The 21,285-nt window shown below is 33.5% G+C and overlaps 1 protein-coding gene and 1 pseudogene across 2 annotated transcripts in view; one reads left to right on the top strand and one right to left on the bottom strand.

The window, feature by feature from the left end:
• Positions 1–21,285, bottom strand: part of CADM2 (cell adhesion molecule 2) — a 1,468,479-nt gene that overhangs the window by 1,340,079 nt on the left and 107,115 nt on the right. The gene's annotated exons all lie outside the window — the stretch shown is intronic.
• LOC127558577 (uncharacterized) lies at positions 3,481–3,566 on the top strand (annotated as a pseudogene).

The raw sequence follows: 21,285 nt of genomic DNA, 5'->3' as shown, positions 1-21,285 counted from the left end.
AAAACTGGAGAGCTTTGCCATTTCCTTCTCCTTCCCATTTTCAGATGAGGAAACTAGGAAAACAGGGTAAAATGACTGCTTAGGGTCACTCAAATATGAGACCAGATTTGAACTTGGGAAAATTAACCCTGATTCCATGCTTGATGCTCTATCCACTGTGTCACCTTGTTGCCTACTTTCACTTTATAATTCTTCATTAAAAGTGAAACCATTTATGTGACCACCTTCAACAATGAGATGAACCAAATCAGTTCCAATAGACCACAAATGAACTGAAACAGCTACACCCAGCGAAAAAACTCTGGGAGGTGACTATGAATCACTACATAGAATTCCTAATCCCTTTATTTTTGTCTGCCTGCATTTTTTATTTCCTTCACAGGCTAATTGTACAATATTTCAAAGTCCAATTCTTTTTGTACAGCAAAATAACTGTTTGGACATGTATACATATATTGTATTTAATTTATGCTTTAACATATTTAACATGTATTGGTCAACCTGCCATCTGGGGGAAGAGGTGGGGTAAGAAGCAGAAAAGTTAGAACAAAAGGTTTTGCAATTGTCAATGCTGAAAAATTACCCATGCATATATCTTGTAAATAAAAAGCTATAATAATAATAATAATAATAAAGAAAGTGAAGCTATTTAAGGAAAACTTCCCTGTCTTCCTTCCCCTTCAATTGTCATCATTCAGACTTCTTTCTCTACTATTTCTTCCAACACTCTGGTCTCAGATGAAGAGATTACCCTTCTCATTTTTAAAGCAAGATTCCAACCCTTCCAAATTTCTCTAATAATTTGGATTTGCTATCATCCTTGCTCTATCTCTTATCTTTCCTTATCTATTGGTTCAATTCATTTTGCTTAAAAGCATACCCATTTCTCTCCCACATATAAAGGAAAAAACACTCATTTGATTTCACTATCCTTGACAATTCTAATCCTATATTTATCTCCTTCCCACCATAACTACATTCTTTAAGAAAGCCATCCACAATGATGGTTCATCAACTTCCACTCCTCTCAATCTTCTAAACACTCTTCATATTAAGCCTTATCATCATATTAAGCTTCATCATTCAACTGAAAATTCCTTTTCCATACTTGATAATTTATTTTCAAAATGTAAGGATCTTTTCTCAGTCCTGATCCTTCCCATTTTGTTTTCAGCATTTGACACTATCAAACCATCTTTTCATCTTGGAAAGTATTTTTTCTCTAAATATCTGGTCTCTTCTTGTTCTCTTGAATGTTTGCTTGAATGTTTCATTTCATTCTCATTTACTGCTTTTTTGATTTATGTAATTCACATAAACTATGGGTTATCTTCCCTCTCTCAAACTTTGCTCTGGATCCCTTTTTCTTTTTCTCTAATATTTCATGTTTTTCGATTATATGTAAAAACAGTTTTTACATTTTGAAAAAAAAAATAGTTTTGAATTTTCTCAGGCCCCTCCTTAATAAGGCAAACAATTTGGTTATGTTGTAAAAAACAAAACAAAACAAAACAACACATACCATAAACAAAAATAAGTAAATAAATAAAAAACAAAGCAACAACCAAAAAAATCCAATAAAAATGAATAAAGTTTTAAAAAAGCATCTTTCAATTTGCATTCAGAGTCCACTAATTCTTTCTCTATGTGAAAAACCATTTTTCATCACATCTTACCAAATTATCTTACATCACTGTATTGCTGAGAAAAGTTAAATCATTCACAGTTGACCATTGTATAATATTGCTATTACTATGTGCAGTGTTCTTTTGGTTCTGCTCACTTCACTTTGCATCCTAATATTTATACAAGCCTTTCCATGGCTTTCTGTAAGCACTCCTTTCCTCATTTCTTATAGCACAAAAATACCCTATCATAATCATATGCCAGAGCTTGGTCAACCATTTCATAATTGATGAGCAACCCTTCAATGTTCAGATCTTTGCTACCACAAAAAGGTCTGTTAGAAATATTTTATACATATAGGACCTTTTCATGTTTCTTTTTTAATCTCTTTACTATACAGACTTAGTAGTGTTATTGCTAGGTTAAAAGGTTTTATAACCCTTTGGTATAGCTCCAAATTTTTCTCTAGAATGGTCAGATCAGTTCACAATACAACCAACATTACATCAGTGTCATTTTCTTCATCATTTTCCTTTTCTGTCATGTTAGACAATCTGACAGATTTGAGGTGATACTTTTAGAGTTGTTTTAATTCACATTTCTCTAATCAGTAGGGATTCGCAGCATTTATTTTTTTAGATTACTATGGTTGATTTCCTCTTCTGGACCATTTCTCAATTGGGGAATGCCTTGATTTCTTAGAAATTCAATTTAATTCTTAATGTATTTGAAAATTGAGGCCTTTGTCTGAGAAACTTATTGAAAAATCTGCCCCCTTCCTCCCACCCAGAGTTTTCTTTCTTTCTAATTTCGTCTGCATAGTTTTAAGTGTCCAAAATATTTTTAATTTAAATGTGATCAATGTTATACATTCTATATCCCATAATGCTCTTATTCTCTCATTTGGTAATAAATTCTTCCCTTATCCATAGATCTGACACATAAACTATTCCATGTTCTATATTTGCTTAAATTTTTTTAATGTCTAAATCATATAATCTATTTTGCTATCTGCTTGTATTTTGTGGTTTAGTTTATCCCATTCATATGCAGAATTATGATTATGGTGTTTTTTCTAACACCCTATTTCCTCCTCCCCAGTTTACACTTCTCTCTCTTTTATCACTCCACCTCTTTTCAAAAAGAGTTTTGCTTCTGCCTATAATTTACCATAATCTACCCATGATTCAATCATCCACCCTCCTCCTCAGCCCTGCCACCTTTCTCTTATTTCCTTCCTATTATACTTTCCTGTAGGATAAGATAAATGTCTATATCTAAATTTGTATGTTATTCCTTTTTGGAAACAATTCTGATGAAAGTAAAGTTCAAGTCTTGCCTGCTAACTCCTCTCAACTTTCCCTCCACTGAAAACATTCTTTCAGGGCAGCTAGGTGGCAGTGGATAAAGCCCCAGCCCTAAAGTCGGGAGGACTTGAGTTCAAATGTGATCTCAGATACTTTAACACTTCCTAGCTGTGTGACCCTGAGCAAGTCACTTAACCTCAGCAAAAAACCAAATAAAAGTTCTTTCACACCTCCTGTATGTGAGATACCTTATCCTATTCTACCCTCCCTTTCCCCTTCTCCCAGAATATATATATATACACACACACACATATACACATAAATATCCATATCTATCTATCTATCTACTATAGTACCTCTTTGACTAAGCTGTTGACTTTTTTTTTTCATGATTTTATTTTCCCAATTTTTCTTCAACCTTTCTCATGTGATTTTGAAATTCTTTTCTGAAATTTTTCAGGAATTCTTTTTAGGTCTTAGACTAATTCACATTTTTTGAGGCTTTTTTCCATGAAACCATTTTGGCATTTTTATCTTCAACTTTTTCATCGCTTCTCGGCCTTTTGGCTAAGATCAAGTGTAGTATCTTCAACTTTTTCACTACATTTTATTGTCCCTTCTTATACAACCACAAGCCTTATTTCTATTTCTAGGACTACTTCAATAACTTCTTAAATTATCTTACTATCTCAATTCTTTTCCTGTTGAAACCAATCTCTATATCACTACCAAGCTGATTTTTCTAGAGGTTAATTCTAAGTAATACCTCTATACAGTGGGCTCCAGTGGTTCCTTTTATCTCCATAATCAAAGATATATTCCTCCATTATGGATCTAAAGCTTTACTTACCCGGGCCTCTTTTTACCTTTTTCAGTCTTAATAACTTATTCCCCATAATACACTCTACAATTCAAATTCCTGGCCTAGAAACAGCTGTAGGATCTAGTAAATAGAGTAGCTGGATATTGAGTCAAGAAAATCCAAATTTAAATCTAGCTTTAGATGAATTCAGTAAGTCTGGACAAATTACTTTACCTCTCTGCTTCAGTTTCCAAGGTTGTTAAAAGGATTAAATGAGATAAATTTGTAAGTATTTTATAAAAGTTGACTCACTATGTAAATGCTTTTTGTTGGTGTGCATTCATTTCAGTTATGTCCAATTCTTTCTGATGCCACTTGGGGTTTTCTTGACAAAATACTATTTAGGTTCCCCATTCCTTTCAACTCATTTTACATAAGATGAAACTGAGACAACCAGTTAAGCAACTTGCTCAAGATCTTACAGTTTGTAAACTGAGGCCAGATTTGATCTCAGATCTTCCTGACTCAAGGGATTACTGTTCTATTCAGAGTGCCACCTAGCCATCCATTTAAATGCTAGCTATTATTATTATTGCATACTGTTTCTTCAACATGATATTCTCTCCCATATCCGTATCTTCGCACTGATTTTTTCCTTTGCCTTAAATTCTCTACTCTCCTTTATTCTACATCTTAGTTTCTTCAGATTCCATCAAGAAACCTCAAATTCCACCTTCTGCAGAAATATTTTCCCAGTTCTATCCTTTAAATGCTAGTGCCTTTGCTATTAAAATCTCCATCGTGTAATCTTCAATTACATTTTCATTACATGTTTCCCCCCTCCACCAGAATATATAATTCTGGTGTAAAGGGATATATTTTTTTTCTTTTACATCCCCGGAATCTAGAACAATGCCCAAAACTTAGAAAGTGCCTAATAAATGCTTGTTGCCCGATAAAAGAATTTATATTGACCTTGCTATCCACTAAAATTTTCAAACTTATTTTTTTTCAGGTAAAGGGTTTCTAGCCATTTCTCATTACTTGTTTTTATGAATCTGATTAAAAAATAACATAATATAGTTTCTTACCTATCCTTATTAAATGCCCATTTATTTAATTCAGACCAATGTTCTAGCCTCTCAAGAAATTTCTGAACACTGGCTTTTTCATTTAATGTTTTAGTTATCTCTCCTAGGTCTGGCTCATCTGCAAATTTGATAAAGTATTCTATTTTATGTATGCTTTTTATGTATGCTTTTATCCAAGTCATCAATAAAAATGTATAACAATGAAAAATCCCTTGGGCAGTGTACTAAAGCCCTTGTCCCAGGCTGAAATTGATCTGTTAATGACTGCTTTTGAGTTGAATTCCAAATCCACCTTGACTTCAATGGCTTTTGAAGAATCTAGCTGCTTAAGTGAATCCCACTAATTGAACTTTTAAAAAAAATTCTTCTTATCTCTGAAATTGATTATAACTGCTACTTAGGACAGGTAATTGCTAGAGGCTCATGTCACTAATGCTTCAGTTGTTAAGGTTATTAAGAATTGACCCAGGAACCACATTTTAAGGAGACTGGTTAAAAAAAAAAAAAATGATGGGAGCATATTGCACCTTAACTTAAAGACAATGAAAAATTACAGACTTTAATAGTTTGAACACTTATTAGCTTTTCTTGCATGCTTTATGTAGCAAAAAATTTATTTCAGGCTAAAGAAATAATTCTGGTAAATAAGCAGTATTATGACTATAAAATAATAGTTTTGGGGTAATATAAGCATAAAAGACTAAAATATGTATATAACACATGCATATTGATATATAAGTAACTATATTAAGTTGTAACATATTAAGATATAATAATTTATTTCTTCTTATGGAGGAATATGAAATTTCCACATAATCAGATAAGTCTCATTTAACCCTTAAATTATTTGTTATACATTTATTTTAATGGTTTAAAAAAAGCATTCTGATTATGAATTAACAAATTTTTAAAAGTCAATTCAAAAAGCATTCACTGAGAGCCTTGTATGTTCTATACACTGTTCTAGATGCTAAGGATAAACAGACAAAAAGAACAAGGTCTTCTTTCAAAAAACTTATAACAATGACACATACAGTTAAATATAGACTATATTTACATACATAATCATAAGTCTTATCTAATATGCACATATTACACATAAAATACAAATATGTGCACATTAAACCTGTATAATTAATTTATTAGTATAAGGAACTCCTGGCAAGAAGATTCCTCTTACTTATCATCTTAAAGAACTTGTTGGAACATTAAGAGCTAAGTGATTTGCTCTCAGTCACACTGCCAATATGTGTCAGAAGATTTTTTTTTTCTGAAGAAATTGGGATTGAGTGACTCATCCAGGGTCACACAGTTAGGAAGTATTAAGTGTTGTAGGCCAGATTTGAACTCAGGTCCTCCTGATTTCAGGGCTGGTGCTCTATCCACTGAGCCACCTAGCTGTCCCAAGATAGAAGATTTATAGGCTGTACCATCTCCTTCTTTAAAATATATACAAAGTAAAATTAATGATGATGATAATAATAATAATTTTGGTTGGGGAAAGCTTTGACAACTGAAGAAATCAGAAAATACTTCTTGTAGGAAGCAGAACCTGAATGTGCTTTACACTTTGAAAAAAATTAGAGATTCTCCAGTGTGAAGATAAGGAAACAAAGCATTTTAAAAATGCGAAGAGAAGCTGGAGATGAGGTATAAAGAAAAGCAAAGAGACAAATCTGTCTGGAACAGAGTGCATAATAAAGACCTCAAAGGGCTTTAATCACTAAGCAAAGAAGTCCACATTTTATCCTAGAGTTAGTTCAATGGAAATAATATTGGATTTGAAGTCAGAGGGTCACTGTGGGACTTTGGTTGGACAAGTCATTTCACTTTTGTTACCTGTAATTTCCTTATTTACTGATAAGAAAGGAAGGGTGTTGGCAGATGTAGAATAAGAAAAAGTACTTAAAGGCTACCTTGTCCATACACCCATCATTTGCAGGTTAAGAGATTAAAGATAAGAGAGATTAAGTGATGTGTCCAAAGTCATGTAGCTGGTAGGTAGGAAAGGTGAGATTCAAACTGAAATCCTCAGAACACAGTCAATGCTGTTTTGAAAGCTGGTTTTTTTTTTTTTTTGTATGGATTCAAAAAGAGGAAAGCTTGAAAACAAAACAAAACAAAAAGGTAAATCAGGAATCTGCTGTGATAATTGATGTAAAAGATGAGGAGGTCTTTATCTGGTACCGGTTCAATAAGTGGACAGAGGAGAACAGTACAGGTAAAGCACATTTTCTATCTGTCACAATTTCCTCAGCTGTAAAATGGGGATAATAACATCTAATTCAACAGAGTTGCTGTGGGGATCCAAATGAGATAGAATTTGTAAAGTGCTCAGCACAGTGTGTGGAATATAGTAGATATTATATAAATGCTGATTTCCTCCCTCTAGCCACTAAAGGGTTCTATTTTGACATGTTGTACTTGACATGTGTTTGGGACATTCAGGTAGAATTTTCCAGAGGTGTTTAGTAATGCAGAATTGCAGTACAAGAGAAAGAAAGGAAGTATTTATTTACATTTAAGATTTGTCTCCATAAAGATAACATTTGAGCATATGAATCAATGCTATCATCAAAGGAGGGTATGTAAAAATAAAAGAAAAATGAGCCTAGGAAAAGTCCCAGTAGTATATTCACACAAAGTTTGGATGCTTTGCCAAAATTTAAAGTCCATAGAACCTAGGTCCCTGGTAGAAAATACAATAATCTTTTTCATTCTACTGCAAAAGGAGGAGCAGGAGATTATAGTCAGAGAAAGGAATTTCATAGTTTGGGATTATGAGGATGTGTCAGTTAATGCAACATTATCTGTGGGTATTGATGATATACTACCATGCCTGTGAGATACTGAGAGTGATGGTAGAGATCATATTTATGATGCCAACATGTTTAAGACAATTTCAAAATATATATTATTAGTTCGAAGTTTCCACATATAAGTGTAGGAATTAGTTTGGAGAAGTCTGAGCATGAAGGACGAAACTCTTAGAAAGAGAGAGAGGACCAGGTGTTAGTAGATAATAACTAGCAGGATTTGTATTTGATGACAAATCTGGATGAAGGAACTTGGAGAAGGGGTTGCTGAATAATTGTAGAAGCAAAAAGTGGCAATGAGAAAAAAAAAGCAAGATTATAGAATTTTCTCCTCCTTTTCCTTGTCTTCTTTTTCTTCCTCATTTTTCTTCTCTTTTCTCTTTCTTCTCTTTTCTTTGTCTCTCCCTGTAGTTGTCAATCAAAATTTTAAAATGTTCATAATACTTTCTAATTAGAAAATATTGAGAACTATATATTTAATATTCCAGAGCAATGGCTAATCCTGTCTTATGAATGTCATTATTTTGAACAATTTTTGAGAAGTGTTCATTTGCAAACAAGGGGCTAGTTCTTCTCTAATACTTTTTTTTTTGGTCATAAATATACTGCCATATGCTAATAAAGAGTAAATATGCAAAATAGAAATAACATAGTCCTGACTTAAAAAAAATAGATATTTAAAAATATGTGGTTACCAAAAGAAATCACAAAGAGTATTTTTATACCCAGAGATTATACCAAAAAGTTTAGGGAATCTTGAATGAGTATACCAGGTGGCAAGAAAGCTGTTCTTTTAGTTAGTAGTTTAAAAACCCCAGAAAACAACTAATCCTGTAAATGAGCACAACTGATATCTAATTGATAATTATTTTCAAATGATTCTTTCGTCTGCTAATAAGACTTTTTAAAGATAAAAATGTGATTTGGATTTAATCATCTCTTCTATGAGAATTAATATGGAAAAATACATAGACTTACAGATATACATATATTCTTTCTAATACTCCTATGTGGCATATACCAAAAAGAATCCTCAGTGTTCATTTACTGCATCTGTCAATAAAGAATTCAGAAGCATTTCTTATATATTGAATTTACTATTTACTGTCAACAATCCAAGTGAATTCATGATTTCATTGTGAGACTATAAGAGTATATAATATCAGAGGTTCACATTATGATTCTACCTGAGTATATTAAAAATGATAAATAGAATGATTCTTTCCCCCTCCAAAATATAATTTAGGAGCAGTTTATGGGGGCAGAGTCAAGAAGGCAGAGAGGAGACATATTTTTCTGAGCTCTTCCCATTTCCCTTAAATTAACAGCAAATCTAATCTCTGAACTTGTTTTGGAGTGACAGAACCCACAAACATTGGGAGTGTAACAAATTTCCAGCAAAAGATAATTTCAAAGATCTGAGGAGGACAAAGCACAGGCGGGTTGGGCACAGGCAGGCTAGGCACAGGTAACTGAGTACAGGAAGTGCACATTCCCTGGATGGTGTAGGCTCTGTGTGCCAGAGAATCTTTTGGGAGGAATCTATAACAGTATGGGCTACTCTGTTCTGGTTTTAAATCAGTAGATCAACAGACTAGTTATAAGATATCCAATGCAAATATAAAAGGCAAATTGTGAGCCCCTAAATGCCAGAATTCCATGGGACAGATCACACCTATCTGACATCAGAAGTTAGTCAGCATTGACCCAGCACAGTCACTGTCTCCTGTAAAGGAAGCTTGGACAATCTCCCCTTTACTGTAAAAGCAGACCTTAATTAAAAAAAAAAAAAATTGAGCAAAAAAGCAAAAAGAACTCTGACCACAAATAGTTTTTATGGAGAAAGAGAAAAAATATTTCAAATCCTGAGGAAATTAAAAGCAGATCATCTCCAGATGAAGCCCTTTGAGGTGATATGAATTGGTTCCCCATCTCACAAGGTTTTCTTGGAAGAAATTTAAAAGGATCTTTGTTATGGGCCAAAACTCTGAAATTGAAACAAGGATTCTTACAAGGTGCTAATTCAGTGGAACTGATGAGACAATGGCTATCTACTTTAGCATGGTGATTAATAGTTCTCTAAGTTCAGTATGACTGATTTAATTTTACAACAAATAATGGTTTCCTAGTGATATAATGATTGACTTATACTCAGTGTAGAGCATATAAGCTGGGAGCCTCAGCCAGAGTTAGAGCTAGGGAAGACAAGTGGACTGGACACTGAAGCACAAGCCTTTGGACTCAGATTCATTCATCCCATCTCACACGCTGTGGTGGCAGGTCTGTCCTCCTGCATTTTCTCCATGGAAATCAAGACTCTGCAAGGCCTTTAAGAAAGCTAACTGGGCCTGAAGAAAGGAGAAAAAACTTTGAAAGAGATAATAAAGAATTTGGACTTTAAACCCTGGATATTCTTGTGGTGATTACTGAACCAAAAAGAAGGCTGCTTCCAGAAAACCAAATAAAGAACATTACATTTTGGCGTCTGAACATGGGTCTAAGAACATACATCTATGACCCAGAAATTAAGGTAAGTACAAAAATAGATAAGAAGGAAACTTTGTAAAGAGTTAAACTAGTATTACAGCTGAAATGGGACAAATGTTTAGAAAGGAGCCTTTTCCAATTCAAGGAAAATGTGTAGAGAGCATTGTTAGACTTATGAAAAACCAAGATTTAATTGTAACTTGGATGCAGATCATTGAACTCTTCAAAATATTAAAATACATATCTCCTTGGTTCTCTAAGGAAAAAGAATTAGATCCAGATGAGTGGAAATTAGTAGTAGAGCCACTATGTGAATACTACACATGATAATCCTACCACTTCAATTTCTAAAGAAATCCTCTATACATATAACTTAATACAATTGGCTTTAGTAAATTATATAACTATTAGAATAAGAAGAAAGAACAGCAGGGGAAGGATACTAACAAACTAGATGAAAAGCATGAAGAATTAGACAAGAATGGAGTTAAGTACAATTCTGATGAAATTTCACAGCAAGAGCCATTAGGAAATTCCCCAACCCCTGACCTACCCCCCTAAATTAACCCTTCATGGGTGGAGGGAGAAGGAGGAGGGGGAGGGGCAGTGACACCATCAGCACCACCCCATGAAGGAGCTTTGTCCAGCACCTATGACAAGATTACAAAAAGGCATTAGTTAAAGCTAAAAAAGAAGGACAGAATATATCTGATTTGATAAATGCGTACTCTGTGATTGAAGAGTTCGATTCTTTAAGTCTAACTAAGAAAAGATACACTCCTTTTGATCTGGAATTATCAAAGATTTTAAAAAGGGTTGCACTCTTTATGGGGCTACATCGGCTTATATTAAGATGGTATTAGAGAATTTGGCTTATGAAATTTTGACCCCTAGTGACTGGAAATCTATAGCAAGGACAGTTTAGACTCTGGACAAAACTTGTTGTGGCTTTCAGAGTATAGTGAACTATGCAGGACCCAAGCCCAACAAAATAGGCAAACTGGATTAATATACAAATCACCTTTGTTCAACTAGAAGGTAAAGGTCAATATGCAGATACTTCAGCACAGATTAATTACCCCATAGCAGCATATGAGCAAATTGCTGCGCCTGCTATGCTGCTGTAAAAGCATGGGGCTCCCACCCAGGAAAACAAAATAGAAGGGAACCCTTCATGAAAATAGAGCAAGGTCCAAAAGAATCCTTTGCTGATTTTGTGGGACATCTGCAAACAGCTGTCATATAGAAGATTGGAGAAAATTCAGCAAAGGGAATAATGATCAAGCAACTTGCTAAGGAAAATGCTAATGAAGTTTGTAAAAGAATTATACAGCGACTACACAAGGATGCTCCTTTAGAGGAGATCATAAGACACTGAACCACAGTGAGCACAAATGCCTTTTATACCCAGTGTATAATGCAGAACATGGGAAGATGGGGTCCCTCTTGGCAAGGGACTTCCAGAGAGACTCATCAATGCTTTCAGTGTGGTAAAGTAGGGCATCTGAAGCTCAATGTAGGCATAGAAATAGTGTGAGAAGACAGGGTAAGAGAAGACCCAAAACCCTATGTACAAAATGCAACAAGGGCTTTAAATGAGCCTCAGAATGTAGAATGATCCTGGGAAATGAGAGGTGGGGCCCAGCTCCAAGAACTCAAACAAAAAACAGGTGGGGTGTGATGGTAGCCGAGTTTACACTTAGAGAGTCTTTAGAAGTTCAGGCTCTGATATGATCAACCAGTAGAGAAGCAATCAGATGGAAGAAAGGGATTACAATTGGGGAGAATGCAAGCTTTTTAACCCAACAGAAGGGCAGCGTCCAGTGCAAGCAGCTCCAATGTAATTACCAAGTGATAAGGAGAGAAAGTGATGAATGGATGGGATCAGATAGGTTAACTGCTTGGGGGAAAGGGTTTGCTTATATCTCTACAGATAGATAAGGAATCAGATGAGCCGTATTCACCTTGTCCATCAGAGAGAGACAGAAAAAGAGAAAAACCTCGAAACAAAGAAGAAGACCTAAGAAACATTTGACACTGAAAGAGCATGGCTGATAATGAGACTGTTGCAGAACTTCAAAACCAGCAGGAATCATTGGATTTCCTGAGACATAATAAGACTGAAACAGGACTTCAAAATCTGCAGGAATCATTGGATTCCCCAATACAAGATGAGACTATTGCAGGACTTCAAAACTTGCAGGAATCACTGGATTCTCTGACACATGAAGTAATGGACAATAGATTGGTTTTGGACTATTTCTAGGACTTGTGGACATGTATAATTCCTCATGTTGATTCATGTAGTTTGTAATATTTCCTATGCTGATGGATTTATATATACCTGTTTTAAGTGAGACCTTTCAGAAACCCACTAATCTGGCTTGATTCCCCTTTTTCCTTTGGTTTTCATCTCCTTTCCTGAGACGTCAGGGAGGGCATAATGACCTCCTTTTTTTGGTGTTTTCACCCCTTTTGTGAGGAGGGGGAAAGGGTTTTCCCCTTTTTGGGGTTTTCACCTCCTTAAGAAGTCAGGAACGATGTAGCCAACCTATGTTCTATAACAAAAGAAGTGGCAGATGTTATGGGCCAGAACTCTGAACTTGAAACAAGGATTCTTACAAGGTGCTAATGCAGTGAAATTGATGAGACAATGGCTATCTAGTTTGGCATGGTGATTAATAGTTCTCTAAGTTCAGTATGATTGTTTTAATCTTACAACAAATAATGGTTTCCTAGTGATATAATGATTGGCTTATACTCAGTGTAGAGCATATAAGCTGGGAACCTCAGCCAAAGTTAGAGTTAGGGAAGACAAGTGGACTGGACACTGAAGTACAAGCCCTTGGACTCAGATTCATTCATCCCATCTCACACCCTGTGGTGGCAGGCCTCTCCTCCTGCATTTTCTCCATTGAAACTAAGACTCTGGAAGGCCTTTAAGAAAGCCAACTTGGCCTGAGGAAAGGAGAAAAGTCTTTGAAAGAGATAATAAAAGATTTGGACTTTAAATCTTGGTTACTCTTGTGGTGATTACTGCACTGAAAAGAAGGCTTCTTCCAGAGACCTTCATAAAACCAAACAAAGAACATTACAGATCTTAAAAGAGAGCTAGAATAAAAATGAGTAAAGGAAATGAGAACTTTGCAAGAGGGTTTGGAAAAGGAAACAGACATTATATGAAGAAAAAGCTTTACAAAATAGATTTGGTGAAATGGAAAAAAACATATAACTCCTTACAAAATAGATTTGACAAAATGGGAAAAGAAAGCAACTCCCTGACAAACAGAATTTGTGAAATGGAGAAAGAAAACAATCTCCCCGAAAAACAGAATTTAAACATATTTGGTTTCACAGAGAAACTTCTCTCACCTTATAGGATAGTGGGAGGGGAAAGGGAAAAAGGGAAGGAGCAGGCTAATAGAAGGAAAAACAGAAATAGTAGGGGAAAGGTATAAGAAAGGGAGATTGGCTCTAAAAGGGGAGAGCTTCTTGAGGCAAGCAGTGCTCATAAGTAAAAAGCTGGGAATGAAAGGAAGGGAAAAAGGATAGAGAAAAGTATAACTTGGGGTAAATAAGATGGAGGGATATGTAATTAATAATTTTTAACTGTAAATGTGAATGGGGTGAACTCTCCCATAGAGCAGAAGAAGATAGCAGACTGGAACAAAAGCCAGAATTCTACAATATGTTGTTTACAAGAAACACATTTAAAGTAGAGTGATACATACAGAGTAAAGATAAAAGGCTGGAGCAGAATCTATTATGCTTCAGGTGAAGCTTTTAAAAAAAGTAGGGGAAGCCATCCTGATCTCAGATCAAGCAAAAGCAAAATTGATCTAATTAAAAGAGATAAGGAAGGAAGCTTTATCTTGCTAAAGAGTACCATAGATAATGAAGCAATATCAATACTAAACATATATGCACCAAGTGGTATAGCATGGAAATTCCTAAAGGAGAAGTTAAGAGAACTGCAAGAAGAAATAGACAGCAAAACTATAATACTGAGAGATCTCAACCTTGCTCTCCTAGAACTAGACAAATCAAACCACAAAATAAATAAGAAGGAAGTTAAGGAGGTAAATAGAATGCTAGAAAAATTAGGTATGATAGATCTTTGAAGAAAATTGAATGGAGACAGAAAGGAGTACACTTTCAGAATTCTTAGCAGTTCATGGAATCTATACAAAAACGGATCATATAAAATGATTATATATTAGCACATAAAGACCTCAAAATCAAATGCAGAAAGGCTGAAATAATAAATGCATTTTTTTTCAGATCATGTTGCAATAAAATTACATTCAATATAAGGCCAGGATAAAAATAGATAAAGAGTAATTGGAAACTGAATAATCAAATCCTAAAGAATGAATGGGTGAAATAGCAAAGCATAGACACAATTGATAATTTCATCCAAGAGAAAGACAATAATGAGACAACTTACTGAAATTTGTGAGATGCAGCCAAAGCAGTAATAAGAGAAATTTTATAAATCTAAATGCTTAATTGCATAAAATAGAGAAAGAGAAGATTAATGAATTGGGCTTGCAACTACGCCAATAAATTTGATAATCTAAGAGAAATGGAGGAATGGAGGAGTACATACAATAATATAGATTGCTCAGATTAACAGACTAACTAGTCCCATTAAAAATAAAACAAGCTTTTCCTTAAGAAAAAATCTCCAGGATGTATTTACATCTGAATTCTACCAAATATTTAAAGAACAATTATCTCCAATACTATATTAACTATGTGAAAAAAATAGGGAAAGAAGGAGGTTCTACCAAATTCCTTTTATGACTGATATCTAAATCAGGTATGATGAAAACAGAGAAAGAATATTATAGACCAATTTCCCTAATGAATATTGATGCAAAAATCTTAAATAAAATATTAGCAAAGAGATTACAGAAAGTCATCCCCAGGATAATACACTATGACCTAGTAGGATTTATACCAGGAATGCAGGGATGTTTCAAAATTAGGAAAATTATTAGCATAATTGACTATATCAATAACCAAATTAACAAAAAATATGATTATCTCAATAGATGCAGAAAAAACTTCAGTGTTTTATGATGAAAAGAGTCATCGATATCCAGAGAGAAGACTGTGGAAACTGAATGTGGGTCACAGTGTAGCATTTCCACTCTTTTTGTTGTTGTTTGCTTTCATTTTATTTTCTTTCTCATTTTTTCCTGTTTGATTTTATTTTTCTTGTGAAATAAGATAATTGTATAAATATGCTTTCATATATTGAATTTAACATATTTCTATCATAATTAAAAAGAGAGAAGCTTACATTTATTTTCTTAAAAATGAAGAATGTTATCTTATATAGTAGTTCAATCAAATGATAAAGCATGCATCTTATGGGGAAGTTATTTTTAAGTTCATAATTATTATTTAATGTTGCATTTGCAAAAATATTCACGGTATTTATTAATATCCAAACTTTGAATATATTCATGATCTTCTCCCTCTTTTTTATGCCTTTAACAGTGCCTAAATTGTTTAACTGTACTTATGAATATTTCAGTAAATATTACAAATATTCCAAGTGTTTTGTATGTAAATCTCTATACTGATTAAATGAAAAAAAAATGACTTATCTTCAGAAGATGACACATTCTTAGTCATATGACATAAAGTTGGAATATTCAGTACAAAAATAAATGACATTTTATTACATGAGGAAAATATATGGTTTTAACCTGAAATCTGAAATTCATTTAGAAATAAAATGTTATGTATGGGACTACCTGCCATCTAGGGAAGGGGGTGAAGGGAAGGAGGGGAAAAGTTGAAACAGAAGCTTTTGCAAGGGTCAGTGTTGAAAAATTACCCATGCATATGTTTTGTATATTAAAAAACTATAAAAATCCTTTAAAAATTAAAAAAAATAAAAAATGTTACTATTTGCTGATTAATATTATATTTCATATCTACAATGAAAAACTGCATATAAAACTTCTAAATTAACTAGTCAATTAGTTAAACATCATTTCAAGAATACCAATGATTTTAATTGCTTAATTCAAGTCTTTATTCTTCTCGACCTCTCTAAAAGATTTGACATAAATAATATTCTCCTCAATCCCTATATCACTATTAGTCTTAATCCTTTTTTTTTTTCTTTTTACTCTTTCAGGTTTTCTATTTGCCTAAATTATTCTTCTCAATCCCCTTTGCTAGATTATTATCCACAATTTGTCCCCAAATAAAGTTGTTTACCAAAACTCATCCTAGGATTTCTTTCCTTTTCTTTCTATTCTCTTTCTCTCTGTACTCTTATATGTTTAGTATGTATTTAATTTTGGTCTCTTTGTAGATCATGGTTCTAACTATATATTCATTTCTAATATGTCTACTAAAATCTAGTACCACATCATCCCAGCTGTCTATTGTTTAACTCCAACCAGATGTTCTATAAATATCTACTATTCCAAATGAAGAAAAAAGGAATTTATTCTCTTTCTTCTACACCAATACCTCCTGTTAACATCTCTGTTCAAGTAATAATTACTTTAGGAACTACTTCTCCTGTAAGCTGGAAGTCTTGCAACTTGAAAATCATCTTTAAGTCTTTCCTCTCTCAATTTTCCATATCTAATCAGGTGCCAAGTTTTTATCAATTAATTCCCCAACATTATCTTTTATCTTTGCCTTTCTCTCTACTTATATGGCTTTCACCCTAGGTGTTCTTTACCTTGTTTAATGGAATTTTGAAACAGACTTCTAGTTGAAATCAAAGTTTTCAAACCTTCACCTTTCTAAGCCAAACTTTATACAAAAGGAACAATAATCTTCCAATATACATTTGACTCTAAGACTTTCAGCTATTCAGTCATATATATCAGCAAATCAGCAAAGATACTAAAGGTTAGTCATTTTCTTCTTCAGCTCATCTTACTAATGAGGAAACCAAGAGAAAAAAAGATGAAGTGATTTGCACAAGGTCTACACAGCTAGTAAGTATGCAAGGCCAGATATGAATTCAGGAAGATGAGTCTTCCTCAATCTGTAATCAGATAAACACTTCTTAGATTTTATATTTTTAAAGCCATTTGCAAAAAAGTTGACAACTATATTTCTAAACTTATTTTGCATAACTTAGTTAAGTCACCAAGAACTTATTAAACATCTACCATGTGTACCAGACTCTGTATCAAGCTTTGAGGTAACCAAAAACAAAAAAAAGAGCAAAAACATTGTTCCTGCTTTCAAGGAACTCTCTTTCTAATAGGACAGAATCATACAAATCTGTACTTACAAATATATACAGTGTAAATGGAAGTTAATTTCAAAGGAAAGATATTGATATGGAATCAAGCTGGGATTAAGAAAGGCTTTCTATAAAAGGTGTCGGGATTTCAACTGAGTCTTAAAAAGAAATCAGGAGTATAGGAGTAAAAAAGCCTCTAGAAGCAAGGAATGCTAGGTAAGAATAAAGTTCTCTTCACTTCTCCCCTACCTCCTGGTGATCTGTCTCTATGTTATCCGGGTTGGTACCCGAAGACGGGTAAGTGTGGCCTAGCTGTGCTGTTGACGGACAGGCATTAAGAGCAGCTCAAAGGGGAATTATAAGGTTAGTATAGCATTAAGAGATGCTACACAGCAGGTGGATGGAAAAAGGGAGACAAAGCCAGGATGAGAAACAAACAATGCAAGGGGGATCAACAGATAGAGCATTCTACACAAGAAGCAGTATTGAATTTAACTGTATCAAGTGTGTAGATCGATTCAAGTATCAGAAGATGAGGAAGGTGAGAAGGGTTCCAGTCATAAAAGCTATAAAACAAACAGTTGAAATGAACTAATTTCTATTTATTCCCTGACCTCAACATGCAACTGTGTTTCCCTAGGCTACCTCAAGTGTTTGGAATGTTCTCCTGCCTCAATTTTATCTTTTAGAAACCTTGATTCACTTAAAGATGGAAATCATGTGCCATCTTCAGATCTTCCATCAGCAGTATTTTTCTGTATTCCCATCAGCATATACATCCTTAGAAGTTTATATTTTATGCATCCCCATAAGGTCCTTGAATTTAGAAATTTTTTTCTTTCTTTTCTCTTGTATAGAGTGAGCTCTTAATTTTTTTTCTTGCATTGTATTTCATTTTAATACACAAAATAACCATAGGAACAAAACTGAACAGTGATGGTCCTCTTGGCCTGTGTCAAAGGCTTGGCAACTGAACATAATTAATTTGGGAATTTAATATAATCTCAGTTCACTATGGACAAAGGGAAAACACATTGAGGACTTTATATTAAGAATATTAAGTTTTCTACTTACAACATATTTTCTGTTTTTATAGCATTTTTCATAGCAGAAAAATAGTAAAATAAAGTGTCTGATATATTCAATGCATTTGTATTAGTGATAGAAACCCAAAATGGGAATGGAAATAGAAAAAAAAAAGGTAAAGGAAACTGCATTGTATGAAGTAAAGTAAAGGAGCGAGAACGTTTCCAATGTGAAGACTGGTCATTATTGTAACTTCACAGAGTCATAAGATGGAATTCTAAAGAAAGAATAATTTATTGATGGAAGCATTTGCATCTTCTGATTATGCTTTTGTTTTGCCTAAATATTTAGTGGTAGGATAGTTCCAAGAACTCTTTCATCAATAACTTTTAGTCAAATTATGATGAGGGGAATCTAGTTACAAAAAAGTGGTACCTATGAATACTTGGAAGTAATAACAATGATGATGATAATGATGATCATGAACAACACAACAATGATAATGACTAACATTTGTATAATGCTCACTGTGTGCCAGACACTGTTATAAGTACTTTATAATGATTACTTCATTTGGTCCTCATAATAATCCTAGGAAATAATTGCTACCATTATCTACATTTGTACTGAGAAAGAGATTTAATTCCTTGTGCATGCTCACACAACTAATATCTATTTGAGACTACATTTGAACTCAGGTCTTCCTGACTCCAAGTCTAATATTCCATCTATTGTGCTATCAGCTATCTAAGTATCAGCTAGATATCATCTTCTTCTTTAGTCCTATTTCTACTGAAATAATTAAAGGACTAATTATGTAACTCTCAAGTAGATAATTACAGTAATCTCTTTTTTGTATCTCCCTAAACATGTTATATCCCAAAAGCAGATAATGAGTTACCTTCTCTTAGTTATACTTCCGGTCATGCTTCTGGAACTCCCAAAATTTTTCAATGAATTTCCACTGTCTTTCAAATTATGTCCAAACTCTTAATTTGGCATTCAAGGTCTTCTAGACTCTGGCCTCAACTAACTTTTTAGGTGTATCTTTCGTTATATATCTATGCGTACTATAATTTCCCTCTCCTACCTCTATATTTTTGCATACTATATTCCTTCCATCTGGAATGATCTTTCCCCATATCCTCCTGTTAAAATTTATCCATCAAAGTCTAGCTCAATTAATTTGTAAAATCTTACCTGAATCCTCAAATAGATATGATTTCTCTCTACTCTGAATTACTCTAATACTATGTGTGTGTGTATAATTAAATGTGTGTGTGTGTGTGTGTGTGTGTGTGTGTGTGTGTGAGTGTGGAGCATGTATGTGTAAGTATGGAGAGTAGGATAGAGAGACAGGCAGAGAGATAGAGTGATAGAGAGAGAAAGAGCATTTAGAAAGAGCTGTTCGAAATCTTGCTTTTGATACATTCACCATATAATCATGGGACTCTCAAAGTCCCATGAAAGTTTCTAATAATTCCAGATGCAGATTTGGATCTATATGGGTGGAGAAAATTTTCCTACTGGGAGAATTCCCATAAATGTATACTTACAAAAAAATAGCACTTCTAATATTCTGGTTTATATTTTATTTATCTTTGCACTTTGTACTTGCTTTTTCCTCCTTTACTATATATATATTATAAGCTACTAGAAAAAGAATCATATAATTTTTATCTTCTTATTCTCCATATCACTAGTTTAGTACCATGAACAAAATAACCAAAAGAAGTAATTGAGTGAATAATTAATATGATCAAAAATTGTTAGTTTTTTTAAATGTATATGACATCGTAGATCAGATCCAAAAAAGAAATTGAAATGATGTTATATCCTACCTTAATTGACTGAAAACATATTTTTTATGTATGAGAAAATAGTAAAAGAAAATTTGTTGTAGTAACTCTCAATTGCAGTAATCTGTTAAAATAAAATTAAAATTTCAATTGAACTATATCATTTTCACCACTAAATAATCCACAAGACCAGTTTGGACCCTCTATTCAATTGTAATTAACAGAACTGTATCAAACACCACCTATGCCCTGGCACTGAAAAAAAAGATTGAAATTTAAACAAAATCTAGAATCTTAGGGGCAGCTAGGTGGCAAAGTGAGCATCACCTTCAAGTCAGGAGAAGCTGAGTTCATATTTGGATTCAGACACAAACTTCCCAGCTGTGTGACCCTGGGCGAGTAACTTAACCCCAATTGTCTCAGCAAAAAAAGAAAAAAAAAATCTACAATCTCCCTAAGTTACATAGGAATAGCATTCCAGGTGGAAAGTACATTGTCACCTAAAGCCATATTATAACTCTAGTCAATTGGTTCAATATTAAGACTTTTTTCTTTATGCATTTAAATAAAATCATGCTTTTCCATTTGGAAAATGCTTCTCCTATATTACTCTTGTTTCATAGCTACCCATTTCTAAATATTGACTTGGTAACTTATGTGAAACAGAAGCCCTGATATGAGTTTTTATCTCTCAATTTTTGAAAACTTGATTTAATTACTTTATTATAGTATTGGTTTTTCCACATTAACAAAAGTTTTTACATTCAGAGCCAAATGAGCTATTCTAAGTTGTGCCAAGGAAGCTACTTTATGCTATTCAGTGAAATTAGAATAAACAAGGAAATTTGTCACCACTTCTAATGCAGCACTAATTCATTTTTCATGTCTGAAAAATATAATTATATGGTTTTTATAATATAAAAGACATTGCTGCATATACTTAACATAAACATTTTGCAAATCTAAACTAATTAAAATACATGTTTAAAAAGTGAAATGGTTTTTAAATTACATGTTACATAAATTAGCGATTCAAGCAAACTACTGAAACATTAAAATCTGTTTGCAGTCACAGTATCTTGTGACTGAAAGTGATTTCA

The sequence above is a fragment of the Antechinus flavipes genome, chromosome 3, assembly GCF_016432865.1.
Source record: "Antechinus flavipes isolate AdamAnt ecotype Samford, QLD, Australia chromosome 3, AdamAnt_v2, whole genome shotgun sequence".
Classification (NCBI taxonomy): Eukaryota; Metazoa; Chordata; class Mammalia; order Dasyuromorphia; family Dasyuridae; genus Antechinus; species Antechinus flavipes.
The sequence above is the reverse complement of the archived record's forward strand: the minus strand, read 5'-3'. Positions and strand labels throughout refer to the sequence as shown.